This window comes from Giraffa tippelskirchi, chromosome 2 (genome assembly GCF_054371585.1).
Source record: "Giraffa tippelskirchi isolate mGirTip1 chromosome 2, T2T-mGirTip1v1.2.pri, whole genome shotgun sequence".
Taxonomy (NCBI): domain Eukaryota; kingdom Metazoa; phylum Chordata; class Mammalia; order Artiodactyla; family Giraffidae; genus Giraffa; species Giraffa tippelskirchi.
This window is the reverse complement of record NC_137276.1, coordinates 182,053,092-182,070,888: the sequence shown is the minus strand read 5'-3', so window position 1 is coordinate 182,070,888 and position 17,797 is coordinate 182,053,092.

Genomic DNA, 17,797 nt, shown 5'->3' with positions numbered 1-17,797 from the left:
TCCATAGTTCATCAGGCACTCTGTCTATCAGATCTAGTCCCTTAAATCTATTTGTCACCTCCACTGTATAATCATAAGGGATTTGATTTAGGTCATAGCTGAATGGTCTAGTGGTTTTCCCCACTTTCTTCAATTTAAGTCTGAATTTGGCAATAAGGAGTTCATGATCTGAGCCACAGTCTGCTCCCGGTCTTGTTTTTGCTAACTGTATAGAGCTTCTCCATCTTTGGCTGCAAAGAATATAATCAATCTGATTTCGGTGTTGACCATCCGGTGATGTCCACGTGTAGAGTCTTCTCTTGTGTTGTTGGAAGAGAGTGTTTGCTATGACCGGTGCGTTCTCTTGGCAAAACTCTATTAGCCTTTGCCCTGCTTCATTCTGTACTCCAAGGCCAAATTTGCCTGTTACTCCAGGTGATTCCTGACTTCCTACTTTTGCATTCCAGTCCCCCATAATGAAAAGGACACCTTTTTCTGGTGTTAGTCCTAAAAGGTCTTGTAGGTCTTCATAGAACCGTTCAGCTTCTTCAGCATTACTGGAAAATGGGAACTGAAGAACATTTTTGTAATGTTGTGTTTTAAATATTTATCAGAAGCTATAGTAAATATAATTTTTAACTAGAACTACATTTTATGAAGGACAAAAACAACACATGGATGCCTTCTTGTTATTTTAAATGGTTATCTATTTAGACTGAAAGCCTCTCCAAGGTTGGGACAAGACTGAATTCATATTTTTATCACCACAAGTTTATTATCACTTTTAAAGTATTTCATAGATGATATTCTTTGACCCCAGAATCTTTTAGTGAATTCAAATCTCACATTACTCAGTCGGCAAAAAACTGAAATGAATAAGTAAAAATTATAATCTTCATGTGACATTATGAGCAAAAAATCCTTAGCAACCCCAGCCCCTGATAAACTGAGAACCATGTATTACATAATTTCTATTATCAGATGAGAGTTCCCAGCTGGTGTTAGTGGTGAAGAATCCACCTACCAAAGTAGGAGATATAAGAGACACGGGTTCCATCTCTGGGTCAGGAAGATCCCCTGGAGTAAGAAGTGGTACCTCACTCCACGGGCAGAGTAGCCTGGTGGGCTACAACCCACGGGGCGGTAAAGAATCAGACACAACCGAGCACATGATCAGGTGAAACTTTTAGGCGGTCAATCATTCTACCTCCTATAAATAGCACTACTTGATCACTTCTCAGGAGGTTTGAACAGTTCTCCAGATACAATCACTGGCTCATCCCCACCGAAACCTCTCACCCACAGTGGAACCCGCTGCTGTTTGTTTCCGTCTTCTCTTGTCACTTTCTGTTTGAGTCTGTGTGACAAGTTAAGGGAGAGGAGGGTCATGAACTCGAGAGCAAGGCCTCAAGTCATCCCTAAGAACTGTCGAGTCCAGTAGTTCTTGACAGATCAAATTCCTTGGGCAGTCTTTGACCTGTGGCACCTTTTCAACATCTTATTAGGATCTTCCTCAGTCTGTTCTTTGTATCCCTGAGAAGTGCTTCATTTGGTTTTGTCTACCTAGAGCTGGAGGGGTCACTGGGCCCCAGCTGGTGACAAATACTCTTTTGTCAGTTTCTAGAAGTTAGAGGTTGGCATAACCATCATTTTTGGTAATTATTACAATTCTAATGGGATTTTCTCCATCAGTTTGCCTGCCTGGCTGTGTGCCTCCTTGATTTCTGTTTTCTTTCATATGCATTTCTCTGTACCTGGCATAATTCTATTACTAACACCCAGTGGCCACTTTGGGAAATTTTAACAAGAATAAGATTATTCATTTGAAAAGTACATTCAAAAAAAAGGGAAGAAACACAAGATTCTGTTTTGTCAACATAAAAGAGAGATCACTTTGATAGCAAAGAAGAAATCCTCCTTTTTATTTTTGTGCTTCAGTGATCAAAAGATATTGGGGCTTTAAATTGTACATTTGATAGAATTGTCAAAGGCTTGAGTTGCTGCTTTTTTATTTTTATTGAAACATAGTTGATTTACAATGTTGTGTTATTTTCAGGTATACAGCAGAGTGATTCAGTTTTGAAGTTATTTTCTAGATACTGAATGTAGTTCCCTGTACTATACAGTAGGGCTTTGTTGGTTATTTATTTTATATAAAGTAGTTTGTATCTGCTAATCCCAAACTCTCAGTTTATTCCTCCCTACTCCGTTCCCCTTTGGTAGCTCTAAGTTTGCTTTCTATGTCTATGAGTCTGTTTCTGTTTTATAAATAAGTTCACTTGTATCATTTTTTATGATTCCACATGTAAGTAATATGATATATTTGTCTTTCTCTGACTTATTTCAGTTAGTATGATAATATCCAGGCCTATCTATGTTGCTGCAAATGACATTATTTCATTCTTTTTGTGGCTAAGTAATATTCCATTATATACATATACATATATCTTTATCCACTCATCTGTTGATGGACACTTAGGTTGTTTCCATGTCTTTGCTATTGTAAATAGTGCTGCTATGAACACTGGGATGACAAGTATCTTTTGGAATTACAGCTTTGTACAGACAAATGTTTAGGAATGAGATTCTCGGATCACATGGTACTCTTTATACTGGCATAGTCGATCTGTCTGTCTCTCTCTCTCAGCCTGTCTCTGCTTCTCTCTCCTTATCTTAACCCTGTTTGTGTTGCAGGGATGGGGCAGGGCGGGGGTGGGTGTATGCACACTCATGCTAGCCTGAGAGTGTTTGAGGGTGAAGATGAGTTTTCCTACACCTAAGCCTACTCCCTCCTTGTAGAGAGGAGGTAATTAGCCTTTTTCAATGATAATTTTATATTTGTCTAAAGCCAGCTAATTTTTGCCTTTTTCTTTCTTTCCCTCTCCTTTCCCCTACTCTTGTGAAATCTTAGAGATTAATTGATCATTAAAATATTGTCTGGTACTAATTTACATGCTCAAGAAGTATCTACTCTAGGTAGTCAAGAATTTTTTTAAAAAAGAGAGAAAATGTTAACTGTGCTTCTTTTGTATGTTTTCCCAGCTAAAATGGTAACTCAGGAGAAAAGGCTTAACCGTAAATTTGGTTAATCACCTTTGACCCCAGGTAGAAGAAAAGCTAGACACTCAGAGCTTTTGAAATTAATTCAATGGTCTTAAAACATACTTGATACATAGATAAGCTTTGAACAAAATAGTGATGTAATTAATTTTTTTTTTTTCCAGCCATGCAGCTTGCAGAATCTTAGCTCCCCAACCAGGGATGGAACCCATGCTCCCATAGTGAAAGTGTGGAGTGCTAGCCATTGGACCAGCAAGGAACTCCGTAGAGTGATGTAATTCTAACCTAAAAACAACTCCACATCTTTTCCCTGGTTTTATCCACATCTTTTTCCTATTTTTTATGTAAAAAAAATAATGTTTGCACAATATTTTAATTAGTACAAGATTTGGGTTTAATTTGTAATGATTACTATTTAAAAATTTTTTCCCATTAGTTCTATGTGTTTTGGGATACATAATTTTTTTCAGAGAACTGGAAAAGACCCTTATGCTGGGAAAGATTGAGAGCAGGAGGAGAAAGGGACAACAGAGGATGAGATGGTTGGATGGCATCACCGACTCAATGGACATGGGTTTTGGTGGACTCCGGGAGCTGGTGATGGACAGGGAGGCCTGGCATGCCGTGGTTCATGGGGTCGCAAAGAGTCGGTCACGACTGAGCAATTGAACTGACTGAACTGAATAAAGAAATTGAATTGACAGATTTTTTTAAAGTGTTTAGCCTTATGAACTTTTCTAATGCTAATCTAAATCATAGGAGATTCTGATTTAAATTGTTTTTTCCAGATCTTAAGCTTAATATTTTAGACTAATGTTAAATTGTGCTATGTAATAAATAATCTTTGTATACTTGGAGAATTTCTCAATAAGAAAAATATAATGCTTTGGTCATTAAGCATAGTTTTTTTAATATTCATTTACTTATTTATTTATTTGGTCGGATTGGTTCTTAGTAGTGGCACAAGGATCTTTGTTGTTTCATGCAGAATCTTTAGTTGCAGCTCTTGGGCTTAGCTGCCCAGGGCATGTGGGATCTTAGTTTCCCAACCAGGGATTGAATCCACATCCCTTATGTTACAAGGTGGATTCTTAACCAGGAGGCCACCAGGGAATTCTCCACACATGTACAGATTCTTGTAAGTGCCACACAAAAGGATATAGAGCAATTCCAAAACTCCCCCCAAATCCCTTCTTACTACTCAGGAGCTAGTCACTCTCACCTCAATTGTAAGTGCTATTTCTCTGTCCCAATAGTTTTGTCCTTTTCAGAATGTCATATAAATTTAAACTTTAAAGATTGGCTTCTTTAGCTTAACATAAAACATACAACCACATTGTTGTGTGTGTCAGTAGTCCATTTCTTTTTATAGTTGCAATGTATTCCAAGGTTTATCTATTCACCCACTGAAGAAAATTTAGTTTGTTTCTCCTTTGGGTTAATTATGGATAATACTGTTATAAACATTCACATCCATGCTTTTGTGTGAACATAAGTTCTTTCTCTTTAAAGTCAGTATCTAGGAATCAGATGTGATAGGTATATGTTTAACTGCCAAACTTTTCCAGAAGAACCGTTCCAGTCTTTATTACCACCAGATATGTTAGTCGTGGGCTTCCCAGTTGGCGCTGGTGGTAAAGAACCTACCCGTCAGTGCAGGAGACATTAAGAGATGTGGGTACAATTCCTGGCTCAGGAAGATCCCCTGAATGAGGGTATGGCAATGAACTCCAGTATTCTTGCCTGGAGAAACCCATGAACAGAGGAGCCTGGAGGGCTACAGTCCACAGGGTCGCAAAGAGTGGGATACGACTGAAGCAACTTAGCATGCATGCATGTTAGTTTTAGGTTACTGCTAATTGTTTTTACAGATGCCCATTGCTGTATTACGAAAGTTCCATCTTCCTTTTAGTTTGTGAGGAGATTTTATCATGAATGGACATTAAATTTCTCAAGTGATGCCTCTGCATCAATTGATATGCTGCTGCTGCTACTAAGTCACGTCAGTTGTGTCCGACTCTGTGCGACCCCATAGACGGCAACCCACCAGGCTTCACCGTCCCTGGGATTCTCCAGGCAAGAACACTGGAGTGGGTTGCCATTTCCTTCTCCAATGCATGAAAGTGAAAAGTGAAATTGAAGTCACTCAGTCGTGCCCGACTCTTCGCGACCCCATGGACTGCAGCCTACCAGGCTCCTCCATCCATGCGAGTTTCCAGGCAAGAGTACTGGAGTGATTGCCATTGCCTTCTCCCAATTGATATGACCATGTGGCTTTTCTTAAGTCTGTTAGTACGGTGAGTTAACATTGATTTTTAGATGGAGAACCAACCTTGCTGTTCCCAAGATAAACTCCAGTTGATCATTATGTATTGTTCTTTTTTATGCTGAATTTAATTTACTGTATTTTGTTGAGGATTTTCACATCTGTGTTTATGAGAGATATTGATTTATAGTTTTATTTTCTTGTACTACCTTTGTCTGGGTGTGGTATCAAAGTATCAAAGTAATGCTAGGTACATAAAACAAGTTGGGAGGTGGTTCTTATTTTGGGGAAGACATTATGCAAAATTGGTGTTATTTCTTTCAAAAATATTTGTATGATTTACTAATGAAATCATCTGGGCCTTGATTTTTCTTTTTCAGACTATCTTTAACAACGAATTCAACTTCTCAGATAGATATGGGACTCTTCGGGCTCTCTGTCTTTTTGCTGTGTTTTTCGAGAAATCAGTCGATTTCATCTAAGCTATCAAATTTATGTGCATAGAGTTGCTCATAGCAATCCCTTAATTTTCTTTTAATGTATGTTAGACTGCAGTGATACTTCTCTAACTAATATTGGTATTTTGTGCCTTCTTTCTTTTGTTATTCATCAGTCTTGCTAGAGGTATGTCAATTTATTAATCATGTCAAGGAAATATCTTTTAGCACTTATTGGTTTCCCTCTATTGTTTTTTTTTTTTTTTGCTTATTCCCAGTTTCTTGATCTGTGTTCCTCTCTTTATCATTTCCTTCATTTTGTTTGTTTTTGGTGTAGTTTGCACTAATCCTGTAGTTTATTAATGTGACTCTTATCTGTTTGAGACAATTTTCTTTTCTCATTATCAGCTCTGAGTGCTACAAATTTCCCTCTAAGGACTGTTTTAACTGTATCTCATAAATTTTAATACATTCCAATTTCTATTTGTTCAGAATATTTTCTGATTTCCCTTGAGACTTCCTTTTTGAACTGTATTTTCTATAGGATTATGCTAATTTACAAATATTTACAAAATTTCCAAGTAATTTTCTATTTTTAATTTTTATTTTATTTCCTTTATAAATTAGATAACATAATTTGCATTATTTCATTTAATATAATAAGTTTGTTGTGACTCATAACATGAACCATCTTGGTGAGTTATCTATGGGTTTTCCTGGTGGCTCAGCTGGTAAAGAATCTGCCTGCAATGCAGGAGACCTGGTCCGATCCCTGGGTTGGGAAGATCCCCTGCAGAAGGGAATGGCTACTCACTCCAGTATTCTGGCTTGGAGAAATCCATGGACTATATAGTTCATGGGGTCACAAAGAGTTATTTATGTGCCCTTGAAAAAAAATAAGTACCTGTTGTTGAATAGGGTGCTTTATAAATGCAATCAGATTAGTTGGTTGATAAAATTATCCAAGTCTTTGAAATCCGTGGTGATTTTCTATATACTTTTAAAATAATTATAAAGAGAAGAATATTAAAGTCTGTAAGTATAATTCTGGACTTGTCCATGTTTCCTTTAACTTCTATCAGCATTTGCATCACTTTAAGCAGAGTTTTTTTAAGCTCTGTTGTTAATGCATGCACTTCTAAAATCTTAATGCTTCATTGGTAAATTGAGCCTTTTATAATTGTGTTAAGTCCCTCTTTGAAAGTGAAGGTGAAAGTTGCTCAGTCGTGTCTGACTCTTTGCGATCCCATGGACTACAGAATCCATGTAATTCTCCAGACCAGAATACTGGAGTCCCTCTTTATTCCTAGTAATTTTCCATGTTCTGAAGTTTCTTTTGTCTGATAATTAAAATAGGCACTCCAGCTTCTTTTTATTCTTTAGTATTTGCATGGTATATCATTTTTCAGGCTTCTATTTTTAACCTATCTATATCATTATACTTTAAGTGAGTTTCTTGTAAATAGCAAATAGTTGGGTATTTTTTTTATCGACAATATCTGTTTTTCTTAAATTAAAAGAAAATTTACATTTAATGTAATTATTAATATGGTTGGATATAAGTCTACAATATTATTATTAGTTGTCTATTAGTCCCTTTGTCTTTTGTTCCAGTTTCCCCTTTTTTCTATTCTTTTGAATTTCAAGTATTTTTTAGTAAACCATTTTAATTATTGGCTTTTTATTTAGTATGCCTTCTCATATTTTTTCCACTGGTTGCTCTAAAGGATTACAATATATGTGCTTCACTTTTCACAATTCATTAACTTAAAATATAAACTTAAAGTTAAGTTTTGCCACATCAGAAAAAACACAGAAACTTTGCAACAAGCACTTGTCCTTTTATCCACTCCCATGTTGTACATGTGGAATACAGAACATCTGATACACAGAAAGAAATACACAGAAAATTTTATCTCACAACGTAAATTTTTCATTTCAAAAGCCATTATATTCTAATGGGAGATTTTACTTTGGGAGCTACCCAGCTTCATTGGGTACCATTTCTTTGTTACAAATCAGACAAAACACAGTCTTTTTTATAATCTTTGCTAACTGAACTCAACTACCAAGCAACTTATTTAGATGGCAAAACCACAATAGACCAGACAGAAATCTAAAGTTTCTAATATGTCAAACCTAGAAAGGAATGTTCATTTTTCTGTAGGAAAAAGAAATCTACAGAGGAATTAAGTCTTCGCAATCCAGCTTTCATAGAAATAGAGCATAGAAAAATCTAGGGAATCGTGGGGTACATTGAGAGGCTGCCTTGCTTTTACAGACCTTATAAGAAAGGTGTTCGTTAAGCTAAATCCTCATCCCAGTCCAATTCACAGATTGCAGTCAATAGCCTTTTGTGATTTAAATCCAATTCTACTTGTTAGGAACCACACAATGATCTGCTTTCACTGGAAATACTCATATGTGGATGTCAAATAGAATTGCCCTGGTACCAGGTAGTGGGATGGGTGTCATGCCTTTTTTACTTGATATCCGTATATGAGTATTTGAAGCACAAAAGACTATTGACTGTAATCAGAAATTTGTAAATTGAACAGGGATCAGTAATGTCAGTAAACTGATGACAGCCTTCAGAATAGTTCTTAATATCATCCTGGGTTCATTTTGACCCATCAATTTCCCTTCTAAGAAAAACAGACATTTAAATAATTTAATTCAAAAAGGAGAAATTCTGGGCTTCAATTTAGATTTAAAAAATAACCACCAAAGGAATATTTTAGACTGCTTTTTCGCTATTTCACACTTCACATGAGGCTTGAAAAGTAGGCAGAATTCTACAGGCAATGGTACAGAGAATAGCAGAAGAATGACAACATTACTGAAGCAATTCCTCACCCAAGGGGTTCATAAATTTTGATAGGTGGTTCAAAATAGAGATCTTTCAAGGTGGAACATGCGTAAAACATTCTTTTCAGGTGGGACTTAGGGGAAAATGTACTTACATAACTATAGACCTCTGGATTTTTACGAGTACTGTACTAAAATTATCTGGGAAGCAAACATCTAAATCATAAAATTAGGCAATTTGGCTAATATCCTCATATTGGTTGTGTGGCCTCTTCAGGTTGAGAATAGTATTCTCTTATTTTAATTTGGTCACTCTTGGCTCCTGCCTTAGAAGTAACTGCTTGTTTCACAATTGTATCACAGTCTTCCTCTTAGTAATTGTCCGTGTCGCAACTCTCAAAAGTTTGAATTCTGGAGTGTTAAATTCTGCTGTGCAGATGCTGTTCCATCAAATGATCCAAACATGATCCTCCAGCAAAATGAACAAGCAAATCTATCCCTAATAGAGACTGAATGACTACGCTCAGAAACTGTTTGCATGACCACAATACATCAAATACCAATATACACCCTGATTTGTCACATCCCTAAGTAATAATGGTCTGTCCTACAGCTTTGGCTGGAGAAATGCCAACAGGAATCCAGAGAACTAAAAGCAACATAATTCCCACTTTTAGGTTAAATAATACTGAGACCAAGGAAACTTTCCTGTCCCTATTTTTAACAATACTGGGCCAGAGCAAAAATAGGTACTTGCTTGCTTTAGGAATTACTTGCTCCCAAAATAAGCCTGTGAACCAACTTAACAGATTACTTACCAAAACTAAAAATGTGTTTAACAAGACCCTCCTTAAGACCTTCATCTTGCTGTGCCCATCAATCCAAAGTTATTTTATCATAAACTGCCCAATCCTAACAAGTTACCTGTCTTGCAGAACTCAGAGTTGGCTCTAAAACTCTAAAAGCATATGGAAGTATGCTTCCATAATTTCCCCATTTTGAGATGCAATCACTATTTTTTTAAGTTGGTGTTCTCCCTCATGCTACGAGTCAAATAGTCATGGTTGATCAATGGGCTTCTTTGGTGGTCTACTGAGGAGTAGAGAGTTGACACTACTAAAATTTTCATCAAACTTCCTTTTTCTTACCCTGAGTGCAAAATGGGCCTTCAGTCCTCAGAATATCTTATCTGGTTTTCAGTAAATTATAAATAATTATCCCTCAAGCTTTCTCAGAAGTTTATAGAAGACTTTCATCCCAATCTTGGGTGATCCTCATCCATATGGCTCATTATCCAGCTAAGAACACTACAGTGGACTGCAGATAAACCTTGGGAATGGCCGAAGAATGAGAAGATATTCATTGTCCTAGTCCTCTGCCAAACCTACCAACTTCTACTTTGATTATATTGATATGCAAACATATAGGGAATATTCTCTGACTATATAACAAAGAGAAAGCCACCACCCACTTTCATGCTTGAAATATGCAGCAAGCAGTGCTCTCTAGGAGTCTATGTTCCTAGGCTATGTTACTGTATGTCCCTCTACCAATTTTGTAGTCCTTGTCCAAAGAAAGTGTCCTTGGACTTCAATTTTTGAGTTTTGACTTCTTGTCTTCCCCATTAACTCTCCATGACATTATATGGAAGAGCATGAAGTGTTTGGCTCCCTCACTTAACTATTTACAAATTCTCCTGAAGCCCAAATTGCCCCCACTTTTTCAATCGAGTTAAAATTTATCTCGAAGTTTGTAATAAGGGAGATTTGCACATGATAATGCCCTTCTTCCCTCCTTGTAGGACTGCTTCACAGCCTTAGGGCCTGAGTCTGTGGAGCTGCTGAGCTAATTAGGGCTAATTAACAATATAACATTATTATCAACTGCAACAAAGCACTTTTGTGCTCTTAAAAAGACTAACCATGAACTGATCTCATTTTAATTTGTTTATTTCATCTAGAATGGACCATTCAGTGCCCAGCTCCTTTCTTCTATGCATGAGAAAAGGAAAGAAGAGGTGGGAGGGCTCTTCTCCTTCTGAGGGTTCCTGTTAACCTCAGGTGGTTATGCAAGTCAAGGTCTATTATTATCGGTGATCTGTTACCACCAAGCACCATCACATATTTAACTTTTAAGGAGAGGAAAGTGGCTTCCTTTTATCGAGAGAAGCAACTCAGAATAATTTTCTAAGCCCTTCTATAAAGGCAGAAGTTTTCACTGAGAGGTTACTGAGAAGCACACTATTAAACTTAACCTTTATCCTTATAATATTTACTACAATTTTAATTACATTGGAGGAATTATTCAATGCATCTTTCTCCACTAGAATATATTTTTCCTAATGTCATAAACCATATTTCTATATAGAATATACCTCCCTGGCACATAATCAGTGCTCTTTTGCCACATAGCAGGCTCTTGTTAGGGCACAGAGAGTCCTTAGTGAAGACTTAAAATAAGAGACTGTACAAGTAGGAAGGAAACCAGTCATCTGTAAGGAGTGCTTCCTAAATTATGCTTATTTTCACTAATATACAGTGCAACAAGAAAAATAAGTCGAATGGGGCAAATTTTCATAATATTATTAATACATACCTTATACTATGTTTTATTCTATTCTTTTGGTGTTAAAAGGTCATACACTACCTTTTATGAAATGTTGGTATTAATAATGTTGGTTTTCTGTGTTTATAATTATAAAATTGACATTACTTGGAAAATTAAACTTGGCAGCTCTATCTCAGTCAGCCAATTTAATTTTATTTTAATAAATTTTCTTCTTCATAAACTCTGAAAGTTTGGGAACTACTCTTCTAAGGCATTTCAAAGTATTATTTTCAACAAATTAAAATTGTGACACACAAATAGTTTATAGATGTCAAAAAATTTTTTAAACTCATTAATGAGAGAATTAGAAGGATGGCAAACCTGTTTCAAAGGAGGATATGAGAGCTTGAAAGATGGCTACAAAAGGAGAGAAAGCTGAAATAAAATTACTAATTTAGATACAGAGCAATGAAATGTAACCTTTGGGGGTAATCTTTCTATAGGACAAAAATCATTTGAGTCTCTACTAGAAAAAAATGTAATTTGTACCTTATTAATCTTCTGTAGTTAACATGCAACTCATTAGAGACTGAGCCTTAATCAATAGTAAATTGTAAATCAATATTACTTTCCTTTGGAATGGCAGATGACTCAGACAAGCTTGCTAGACAGCTTCTAGCAAGAGTTTGGAAGGCCACACACTAGTCTTGATTTCCAAGTTTGGGATAATTTTATTAAGAAGAACCTGCCTCTAATATTTGGATGGAGGTTATATGTATATATGTGCACATGAGTAAATGTGGATCTACAAATTTATAGGTATGAAACTGAAAGGAAATAAACCAAAAAATTAACAGTTGTCCTGACTTGGAAATAGCATTATGAGTGTATCGGTTTGTGAGGACTGCCATAATAAAATATTTACAAACTGGCTTAAACAACAGAAATGTTATTATCTCACAGTTCTGGAGGCTACGAGGGTGTCACGTTCCCTCTAAAGGCGCTGGGGAAGGATCAGTTCCAGGTCTCTTCTCCACCTTCTGCTTTGCTTGCGGCAGTATAAGGCCAGCCTTCACATGGTGTTCTCACTGTATGCAAGTCTGTGCCCACATGTCCTCTTTAGTAAGGATACCAGTCATATTGGATTGGACTTGGCCCCATACAACCTCATCTTAATGAACTGATTACATCTACAATGACCCTATTTCCAAGTATGGTCACATTCTGAGGTACTGGGGGTTAGAATTCAAACATATGCGGGACACAATACAAAACAATGCATTAAGTTTTTCTGAGATGTTACTTTCTAAATTTTTAGAAAAAATAATGTGCCAGCACCCATTTTCAAAAACATTCAACTACAGTTCTAGATGTCGGTATTAAGTTTCCTAGGGCCGCTATCATGAATTACCACAAATTGGGTGGCTTAAAACAATAGAAATTTATTTTCTTATAGATTGAGGGGCTAAAAATTCAAATCAAGCTCTTGGTAGGGCCACATTCCCTCTGAAGGCCTGAGGAAGGACCTTTTCTTGCCTGTTCCTAGCTTCTGTGCACATGGGCGCATGCGTCGCTTCAGTTGTGTCTGACTTTTTGCAACCCCATGGACTGTAGCCCACCAGGTTCCTCTCTCCAGGGGATTCTCCAGGCAAGAATATGGGAGTGGGTTGCCATGGCCTCCTCCAGGGGATCTTCCTGACCCTGGGATTGAACTCTTGTTTCCTGCATCTCCTGCATTGGCAGGCAGGTTCTTTATCTAGCTTCTTTACCTAGCTTCTGAGGTTGCTGGCAATCCATGGCATTCTGTGGTGTGTAACTTTACCACTCCAATCTCTGCCTCCATCTTCACATGACTGCCTTTAATTATCCTTTTCATTTTTTAAAAAAGTTATTTCTTAGTGGTTGCTCTAGGGCTTACATCTTAATACATCTTAATCAGAATCGACTTCAGATTTATACTAATTTAATTGCAGCATGATATAGAAATGTTATTCTTATACACATCTATTCTCTCTTCCCCAATTTTTGTGCTATTATTATAAACATTATATATATGTGTTTTGAATCCAACATACACCATTATAATTATTACATTACATAAATGAATGTTTACTCATTTTATGTCTATTAAAGAATCTGAGGAAAAAACAAGTACATATTTATAGAATTTGCTATATTAACCTTCTTATTTACTACTTCTAGTTCTCTTCAATTGTTCCTGTGGATCCAAGTTACCATCTGGTGTCTCTTCTTTACTCCAATACAGCTTTGCTTCCACACACCTTCTCTGTTCAGCTATTGGCAAATACATTGCATTTCTATGTGTTATAGGTCCAACAATACAATTATCTACATATATTATTTTATAATTGCTCCTGGATCAGTTAAGTAAAGATAGGAAAAGAACTATGCATTTGTACTATCTTTTAAAATTACGTAATTACCTTTAACCAGCCCTCTGTTTTTTCATGTGGATTCAGATTAACTCTCTTGGGTTACAGGCATTTTCTGTCATCTCCTTTTTCTTCCCAAGTGGGTCATATTTTCCTGTTTCTTTGATATTTTGTCCTACCTCCTTTCAAAGAGATTGGGCTGCCTCTCTGGTTGCCTGGGATCCTCCACCAGCGTTCAGAAGTTGTTTTGTGGAAATTACTCCACATTCAAATGATCTTTTGATGAATTTGTGGAGGAGAAAGTGGTTTCCCCATCCTATTTCTCCACCATCTTGAGGCCACCTCCCACACTTTCCTATTTCTTTGTGTGTCTCATAATCTTTCCTTGAAACTGGACATTTTAAGTAATATATTCTAGAACACTGGATGGATCCCCTCCCATCTCTGGAGCTTGTGTTTTTGTTATTATTGTTTGTTTGTTTGTTTAATGACTTGGATAGACGATTTTAGTAAAGTCTACTATCGTGCACTGTGAAACTTCTGATGTTGCTACTCAGAGGGAGCAACTTTGGGCATGCATACAGTCACCACCCTGGGATGACAGTGGTTTCAGTAGAGCTCTCATTAAGTATTTCTCTGATCCTCCTGTTAGAGGATATTACTCCTTTGGCATCACACCAAGTTCTTAGGCTCCACTAATTGCTAACTGATTGCTCTACTATCTTTGACCATATTCTTGGGGCATAAGTTGTTCTACAGTCTGATGTAACTGAATTGGAGCTGCTTTTCAGGAATATTTTTGAAGGACAGTTTTTGAGGTTTGTTCTGGCCCCAGGAGGGCTCTTCTTAATTGTGTCTTCTGCTGATTCTCTCTGGCAAACAAGATGGCTTCTGGTTTAGGTCTCTTATAGACATACCAATGTCCTTTTAATTGCTTACCACCAAAAATCTCCATTGTATTTGAGGCTTGAAATCCCCCACACTTTGTTTCAAATGAAATCAATTTCTTTGGGAAACACTTTGTAGAGGGGTTTCCCTGGTAGCTCAGCTGGTAAAGATTCCGCCTGGAATGCAGGAGACCCCAGTTCGATTCCTGGGTCCGGAAGATTCACTGGAGAAAGGACAGGCTAACCACCCCAGTATTCTTGGGCTACCCTGGTGGTTCAGCTGGTAAAGAATCCACCTGCAATGCTGGAGACCTGGGTTCGATCCCTGGGTGGGGAAGATCCACTGGAGAAGGGAAGGGCTACCCACTCCAATATTCTGGCCTGGAGAATTCCATAGACTGCATAGTCCATGGGGTCGCAAAGAGTCAGACATGACTGAGCAACTTTCACTTTCATTTTGTAGACATCTGCTTTTAAGTATTGTTTATCCCTTGTGGAAAAATTCTGAGTCAATACTCTGGGCACTGAACAGGAGTAGTGGCCTTTGATCTCAGTTTGCCCCTCCTCGCATGGAATTTCCACCCCAGTAGTGAGTCCGGGTGAAAGTGATCAGGGCCCTTGGACTTGCAGCCTGTCATGCATGGGGAGAGCCTCCTCCCTCTGAGTGGAGCCTGGGTGGAGGAATGGCACTTCTGACCTCTCAGCCACTCACTAGGAACTTAGCCTTTGCACTCAGCATGAGAAGGTATAAGAAATAATGACTGCCTATCCCTCCATGTGAGACAGAGTATCCCTTAACTAGGAGTTTAGGAAAGAGAAAGACCCATTTTCTTGGCCATACTCGATTGAAGTTGAGTTTCAATCAAGCTGTGCTGGGGGTGGGAATGAAGGAAAGGGTCATAGACCAAGTGACTCAGAGTCTTGCTACTGTTACCAAGTTCTAGTAGATCTTCTTTAATAACTGTTTCTTCATTTGTTGCATATCCTTAGTGCAAATTCCATAGATTTTTAATTGTTTTAAAATAATTATCACCAGTTATCCTTGTTTAGCTAGGTAATAGGTCCATAGAACTCCTTTTATTTTTTTTGCTATTCTTGATATTTGTTCTTCATAATTACTTGGTCATTTGTTTTCATATATAAACCTGAACCCACACATGACAGTTGTTAAAATGGAGAAAAGTAAATGTTTTTAATGTTGAGTTTTTGTGACATTTTGCATTAGAAATATTTAAAGAGTGGACAAGATGACATTTCAGACTTATTTTTTTTCTCACTCCATATGTGAGAGTGGCAAAATTTAATAGAATGTAGTTTAAAAATGTTTCAGAAGATTCTATATGTTTATAGTATCAAAAAAAAAGGTTTGAAAAATCTATGTTTAAAGTCAAAAGCAGACATCTGTTGGAAGGCAGTTGAAAGTGAATATTAATGAGATCTAGGTACAAAACCAAATTTGTCTTTGTGAGTCAATCCAACTACAATAGCTGATCCAATTATATTCTCTCTCTTAATGTTCTTTAACACCAGTTACAAGCAAGTCACTTCATTAAAAATTCACACCAGAGTAAAAGGTCATGGCTAAAAATGAATATACTGCCCATGCCATTCATCAGTTCATTTAATGCATTAAAAATGGTTTCAATTTCAGAACACTCAAAAACCTCGTTAGAGATTTGTACTGGAATGTGAAAGTAGAAATGTACTTTGGTATGCTTTCCTATTTACCTTTTCATTTATTTGTATTCCCTGTGGTGTGCCAAGTGATTGTCAGTTTAAAAAATGTGGCACCTATAAATAGGCTTTAATTACTCATTTAGTTCAATCATTTAGTCAACAAATACTTACTGAGTAAATACTAGGCCAGCCTATTCTAATTCTAGATATATAGCAATGTATGAGACAGACGACATCCCTATTCTCTTACAGTTTATATCCTAATTATTGTCTTAGATAAATGAGGATATGTGTTATGCATTACACTAGTGTGCTGTTGGATGTCCTTATCAGGACCAGGTGCTCATTTGTGACTTGCTGGAAGTGTTAGTTGCTGATATCTCATAGCCACATCTCTTTCTCCAAATTGCCCTCTATCAAAGGGACCCACCTTATCATCCAAGGTTATAGTCACTGCCCAATGGTAGCCTATACCCAATGTCTGGTTAATGCAAAGGATTATTGAAAAAAGAAAAAGAAAATGTTCCCCCTGCATCAGTGTGTGATAACTCTAAAGATCTGTCTCAGATTCAGTGATTCCTGTAGGATCACCTGAAACTTCTGTTAAAGTTTCATCACAGTGGAATTTCTACCTCTATCAAGTTCTGCTTCCTGTACTTCCTTAAAAAGGTTTTTTTCCTGAAGGAACTCCCCACACAAACCTTCATCTTAGATACATTTCCAGGAAACTCACCCTAAGACGGTGGGTACCAGAAATGGCCCTAGGAAGCAGAATCTCCCAGGATCTACCCCTATCTCAGCATAACTCCCATCTGAGGAACTGTTGGGCATGCTAAGACAGGAAAGGAACTATATACTGAGAGAGTTCAGGGCAACCCAACATGAGCTGCTGGAGCCAGGAGAGCACATTTGAGACAGGAAAATGAGATTGCTGTATTAAAGGCGGTAAAATATAAAGATGGATAAGAGACAGGAGAGTACTCTCTTATGGTACTGAATTTAACACCCTAGCAAAGACCATAGGAGATGTTACTAATATCTGCTAAGATGACTCTTGGCAGCTGGAAGAAAGTTGTGGCCCACACTACATGAAGCATACATGCTTGATCTGCTGGAGTACACTGACTGTGGAGGAAAAAGAATCAGAGAACAAAGTATTCAAAAATGAATATACCTTTCAGGCCTAACAACCTATAAACCAGTTCTATTCTATGGGAAGATTTAAAGAGCATTCCATTTACCAAAGAAAGAAGTGTGCTGGTGAGAATGGCACCAGTATCACTGAAAAGTTCAGTTGTGGCTGTCATCCTGACTAACAGTAGGAAATATTATTACAGAACAAAGCCCTTAGTGTCAGTGAAGGTGACAGGATCATGAAGTAGCAGAGGGGCCAAATGGCAGCACTTTACTGACAAAACAAGATGGGAATAACCGCCACAAAGAATAGAAACATCGGAAAGAGAGCCAGGAGAAGCAGACTTCTATGAAGATGGCTTATAAAATATTTTATTCACAAGTATAAGATCAGCGGGCAGCCAACAACATAGATAGTGCTGTGCTTAGTCACTCAGTCGTGTCCGACTCTTTGCGACCCAATAGACTGCAGCCCACCAGGCTCCTCTGTCCATGGGGATTCTCCAGGCAAAAACACTGGAGCGGGTTGCCACGCCCTCCTCCAGGGGATCTTCCCAACCCAGGAATCAAACCCAGGTCTCCCATATTGTAGGCAGATTCTTTACTGTC